General features: G+C 47.7%; 1 protein-coding gene across 1 annotated transcript in view; it reads left to right on the top strand.

The window, feature by feature from the left end:
• Window positions 1-1291: 1291 nt before the first annotated feature.
• VDR (vitamin D (1,25- dihydroxyvitamin D3) receptor) overlaps window positions 1292-6082 on the top strand; it is a 99351-nt gene continuing 94560 nt past the window's right edge. Inside the window, exon 1 of the mRNA XM_019514099.1 lies at window positions 1292-1817. The gene's annotated coding sequence lies outside the window, so the exon portion shown is untranslated. The remainder of the gene's footprint in view (window positions 1818-6082) is intronic.

The following is a 6082-nucleotide window of genomic DNA, read 5'->3' as shown; positions in this document are numbered from 1 at the left end:
CAGTGCAGGGGCAGGTAATTATTTTGGGCAAAGGGCCACTTACTGAGTTTCAGCAAACTGTTGAGGGCTGCATTTCCCTTTCTAGCACAAGGAAGCAGGAACAGCCCCATGGTCCCAGGCCAGAAGCCTCTGCTAGGCAGGGGTTTCTGGTTGGGGGACAAGGGCTGGGCAGACCTTGCTGCTGGGTCCTGCCACTAGCTTCCTCTGGGTCTTATTGCCCCTGGCTCCTGTCGTCTCTGACAGGCACCTAGGAACAAATAAATATTGATTTTAAATTTTTTAGGGGAGCCACAGGCCGGATACAATGGCCTGGCGGGCCAGATCTGGCCCCTGAGCTGTATTTTGCCCACCCCTGACCTAATACTAGTCATCCAGCTAGTCGGGGTGCCATGGGTCAGTTAAGACGGACTAAAAGTAGTCTGTGATTTCCACCGCTGCTCCCCCCCCCCGAAAAATGTTGGCAATGGTGAGAGAGGGAAGGCTCCAGCAAAGGCTTAGCAAGTTTTTCTTTTCAGTCTTCAGCCTCCCAGCAGGAGCTGGGCTGTTCTCTCTTCCACCTGGCCCGCCTGATTCCTGCTTGGGAGGACCCTTAGTCCTTGATGCAGTTTCTTGAGATGCAACTTGGGCCTGCTCCTTGCTTTCCCCAGAAGCTGAGCTGCTGCTACCAGCTTCACTTAAGTTGGAGGATGCCCAGAAGCCAGGAAAAAAATGGGCCTGAAGTTATCACGCTGAGCGCCTAGAACAAGAGCCACTGCTCAAAATATGGATCAAAAAGTACCCATGGTAGAGTAGCAAAAGAGCTGGGAGAAATTAAGAGCAGTGTATGGAAACCCCAAATCCAGCTGGTCTGCTTTCCAAAACCCAGTGTTTTAAGGTGATTTTTAAATGATCAGGCATTATAGTAAGCAAAAGATAGTTAAACAAACCACACCAGACCAATGCAAAAGTTGACAAAAATTGGGAAGCTCAGTTGTTGTTGTTACAAATAGATCCATCTCTTCTACCCGTTATGAAGACGGGCTAAAAAACCTGGTAAGTGGAAGGCTTTCAATCCGTGTGTATAATTAGATACTTAAGGGTTTTAGCTTGTTCTCTGCCCTCTAGACTTGTTTTTTTTTCTTATCTCTTACATCAGTCAAAGGAGAGAGCTGAGTAAAATGCCTCCTCTTTCAGGGCAGGAGACAGGAAAGAGAACTCACTTTTGAGAGAGGCAGCTTCCTTGGTTCCTGGAAGAGAAGGGAGAGGCTTGTGTCAGCCAAATTAGCTGGCAGTTTTCTTTTCAATCACTCCTCTCCCTCTGCTCCAGGCTCCTGAAGCCATGAGGGTGGCTCGCAGTTAAGTTAAAAGCTTTTGTAGGGGTCGGAGATGTCCAAGAACTCCCCTCCTTCCCCGCACCCTGACTCAAACCAAGCTGGACTGTTATTTCCTCTTCTCGCTTGGGTCAAGAAATCGCATCTAGCATCTTTATGGCTTTGCGTTGACAATGTACCGAAACAAGGAAGTGGTGTACATGCCTGCTTAAAAACAGGCATGGGCTTGGGTAACACGGTGACTTTCAGAAGTGCTTTTCCTCTGCTCTGTCCTCTTTTTAATATGATCTGTGTGAAGCTCTGGCTGAGAAGGCTGGGCTACAGCAGGTTGAAAATGCCACATAAGAAACCTGATGATAAAGCCATCTGACCGTATGCGTGCCTTTGGGTTGTAACGACTGTTCGTCTTATTGCCAGGTTTTGATGCCAGTGGGGTGGAGTGGCAGTAGCTGCTAACACAAGTCTTCTGCATCCCGACTCTGAGACCTGCTAGTTGTCGCAACTTCGGTGAGTTGCTCGTTAAAATTCCCTGGCTCCCAGCAGGTAGCTCTGCCTAGTTACAAGTGTCCAGCGATTGCTCTTGTCCTTACGGTTTCCTAAGACATTACTTGGGTTTGCTTCTCCCTGCCCCCCTTGCATGTCTTTTATTTAAGTTTGGAGACCTGAATTCTCAGGTATTCAGCCATGTGCTTTCACATCTCTCTAATAGAGTAAAGGGCCTTTACAACTCCTTTTTATGCTACAAGCGGAGGTAAAGGATGCTGTGGTGCGATAATTGGGCCCTGATCAACTAGAGGCATTTGTTCTAGTGATGGTGGATGTGTAGCAGTTGATGACTTCTGATTTTTATAGAGGCCCCCAAAAGATTCCTCTCCACCTCGCGGTTAGGAATAAAAGGCCTGTAATGCCTTTTATTCATCTACCCAAGGAACCTTGCCTACTTATGTCCTTAGATCAACACGGCTACAGCCAAAAACCATGCAATGCCGTGTGATGGTGCACAGCGACAGGGCCTGTGGTGTCCCAGTTCATTTTTGCATGATAGGCAAATGAAATGTGGTGTTTCCCTGCTTCAGTGCTCCTGCCAGAAGTGTTTCCCATCATGTTGGTCCAGCTGGTGGGAGGAAGGCCAGACCTCCTGGGGATGCCCAGGTTGGCTGTGCAGACAGTGCTGGAAAACAGTCCAGCTGGGATTGCCGCTATGCTGTGATCTTCTCCATGCCCATGCAGAGCAGTATCGAGTGGGACTGTCGATATGGTCTCTGTTCTTGTACTCGGCCAGCACTGGGTTATCTCCAAAGATGAGGCTTTCTAATTGATCCCATCTGAGCCTGCTGGCACATAAGATGTGGAGCTAAGATTTCTAAACCTTTGTCCACACATGACTTTTATTACTGGAAGCTACGCTTATGGTTTCGGTACTGCAGGTTCCAAGAAACAGCAGAGACTCCGACTCCGCTACTCCAAGGAGGTGATGCTGCAAGACCGTGGTCCCCAACCCCTGGCCCACAGGCTAGATCCAGTCTGCAAAGCCGTGCTCCCCACATGGCTGGAAATCTGGCAGTGGGGGAGTGTTGGCACTGTTGCCACTCTCCCGCTGCCAAGTTTCTGGACCCATGGGGAGCCCTGCTGCAGGCTGTATAATGTGGCCTTGTGCACTAGACTGTGCCAGCACGTGGCCAGTATGATGGCCATCATAGAGGACGGTCCGGTTGTCCTGTGCCCTCTATCGATACAAAACCGGATGCCTTTATGCCCTCTATTTTTCTCTTGAAGAGAAAAATAGAGGACATAAGGGCATCCGGTTTCATATCCGCAGGGGACCACTGGACTGTCCTCTGTGATGGCCACTAGTGCCCATTTTTGGGCACAGGGTTCAGGCTGGAGCATGCGAATGAGCTAGCACGCAGCTGGATCCATGGAGCAAGGCCAGACCAGTGCTCTGAATCATACAGACTGATCCTGTATGCCAACTCCAGGTGGGATCCAGCCTGTGAACCAACCCCATGCCTCAGTTTTGTGAGTCTGCTTCTCCTGTGGAGCTGAAGGGGGTACCACTACGTTTGAGGGAAGTAGGGACTTTTGTGGCCAAAATGAATAAGACCCTTTACACCAAAGGAGCCTCGAGCATTGACTGTGACGTCCCTTTACTTTCTGTTCCTCTAGAGAAATGTCAGGGGATCCTACACAATATCAGAAATCATTGCCTCTTTCTGTAGTCCAGGTATTGGTCCAAGTCACCCTGTTGACTCCTAAATTGCCTGATTTAGTTTAACCATTTTTCTTCTCTGCAAAGGAGCTGTAAAGCCACAAATATGCTGACACTGCTGGTATTATTTATAAGCCTTTATAGCACCATAAATGTTCACACTTTATAGGACACAGATAAGGGGCATTAGTTGCCGTCTAAATATATACAGTTCTTGCTTAATTGTGTAGTAGGTGCTCTCTTCCTTATCGCAGCTGGTGTCGTTAGTCCAGTTTACCTGTCTGAGAAGAGGTAGGGAAGCTTTGCTGTATCGGGTGTTAGACTTGGGCATGCAGCTCTCGCTTCTGTTTCCATCCTGGCCTGCTAAGAGAGAGCTGATCATTTGCTTCAGGTCTCTCCCCTGTAATGATGGGTGACTGATTTTTTTGCAAAGCCTTTTGAGGATGTATTGATGAAAAGCACTCTAGAAAGACTCGGCTACTGTGTTTTAATGCTGTTGGCCAGAGAGCTCTTTGTTAAATTTGTGCTAGTTTTACCATGTGAGAGACTTTTTATCCTTCTGTGGTCTAATAGCGTGGATCTCCAGTAGGAGGCTGGAGCTCTGCTGGTTTGGTTCATATCTGTATGCATCTGGCAGGGTTTTGGACTAAGCTCTTCTGTGTTATCTCTAACGGGCTAACATATTGACTTCTCGGCAGTCCTTTTACTCTGTAACTTCAGGTTCAAGGAGCTCTTATCTGTCTCCGCTAAAAATAGTGCGGTTATAGTTCAAAACAATTATCTTGTATTTGTGTGCTCCAAGGCTGGACATTTTTTTTTTTTTATAATGATTTCTGACCAAGGGTCTGCTTCACATTCAAATATAGCAAGATCTCTGTAACTGTAGAAGACTTGGCTGGGAGTTCAGGGGATTTGGTTTCTGTTCCTGCTTGTGCCACGGATTTGTTGGGCCTTTGTTTAGTCACTTAGCTTTTGTGCACCCATCTCTCCCTATTTTTTTGGGCCATCTTCTCTGCCTGGGCCATGTGCTTTTCAAGGCACGGATTGTGTTTCTGTATGCACAGCACTTAACTAAAAGAGGCTCCAATTTTGCCTCTCTGCTTTCTCCCTGATGAAGTGATTTCTGCACTAAAGACTGGGAGACCTCTTGTGAACGACTAGTTTGCCTCCATAAAAATCTAGGGAACACAAAGGCGTTGCAAAAGACGGCACTTTCTTCACGTGTTTCAATAACTGGGATTTCCTGGGCCCCTGAATTACAAGCCCAACAGGTTTGCCATTGTTTTCACAGCAGGTGACTTGTAGAACAACACAGCCTTGCAAGGGCTCGGTCCTGTGGAGAGCTTTGAGGTAGAAAGGTGACCATCAAGGTCTTTATGCCTTGTCCTGGATTAAGGAGAAGTGAGTGGGGGGTTTTTTGCGGGGGGGTGAGATCTCTTATTGGAACAATTGTATCATTGGAAGAGATGTTAGACAAGCTTACAGGCACACTGCCCTTCTGCTTGGATCAAGGCAAGCCATGTGCCAAAGTGCTCCCTTTTTATAAGCTCACAGGTAGGTCCTGTTCAATTTGACTTGGACTATTCATGCTGAACTGAAACCTGTTTCTCTGGATACAGAGACCAATACAGCTCTCCTGCCCTTTGGAACTGGGACTAGGAGTCTCCATCCCCGTTTCCCCCCCCCAGCTGTAATCATAGTGCGTTTCAAAGCCGTTTTCTATAGACCGTGCATGTACCTGTACATCATCGGAGACTCTCTTGTAATGCCTTGTCTCGGGGAGAGGTGGGAAGAACGGCCTGTGATCCTTACCCTGGAAGGGGTACAGCTCTGATTCTCATTAGTTCACCAGCTCGTTATCCTGTGAGCTTTCAGCAGCGCTGCAAGGAAAGGACCTGATAATTGAGGAGCAGGGCACTTTTCTCAGTGCCTCGGTCACGTGGCTGCAGCACTCCTGAGGGCTCTAAATTCTCCGTGTACTAGTCGGCTCCATCAGTCCAACACTGGAGGCAGCCTTGGGAGCCAGGACTGTGTGGCCGCACGCTGACGGACGCTGCAGGTAACTAGGCTCTTTGTATCTATCCAAGTAGCTTGCTCTTCAGAGTCCTCCTTTCCATGCTTGAGGGGGGAAAAAAAAATATTATATAGGAAGGCCGGTGTCTCTTGCCTGCTTGAGGAAATCTCCCCTAGTGCAGTGCCTGCCAGGTGAATTTGCAAAAAAAAAAAAATTTGCAATACATATATTGCAATTTATTTTATTCTATTTTTTTGCAAATTCACCTGGCAGGCACTGCACTAGGTGAGACTTCCTCAAGCAGGCAAGAGACACCAGCCTTCCTAACACACTGAGCCAAACAGAGTAAGACTTGTTTTGAGTGAAGTTTCCCTAATGACTGTAATTATTAATGGTGAAGTTTAGTAATTGCTTACTCTGCTTTATCCCTCATTTCCCCAAGGGGGTTGGCATAGCTGCCTTTCATTGTGCTAAACGTTTTCCTTTTGACCTCATGACTTCCCTGTAAAATGAAGTGAGAACTGTTCTTGGGGGGGGGGGGGGCCCTTT

The sequence above is a fragment of the Gavialis gangeticus genome, unplaced genomic scaffold (assembly GCF_001723915.1).
Source record: "Gavialis gangeticus isolate Ggan-Ray unplaced genomic scaffold, GavGan_comp1, whole genome shotgun sequence".
In the NCBI taxonomy this organism is placed as follows: Eukaryota; Metazoa; Chordata; order Crocodylia; family Gavialidae; genus Gavialis; species Gavialis gangeticus.
This window is presented reverse-complemented; position numbering and strand designations above follow the sequence as displayed.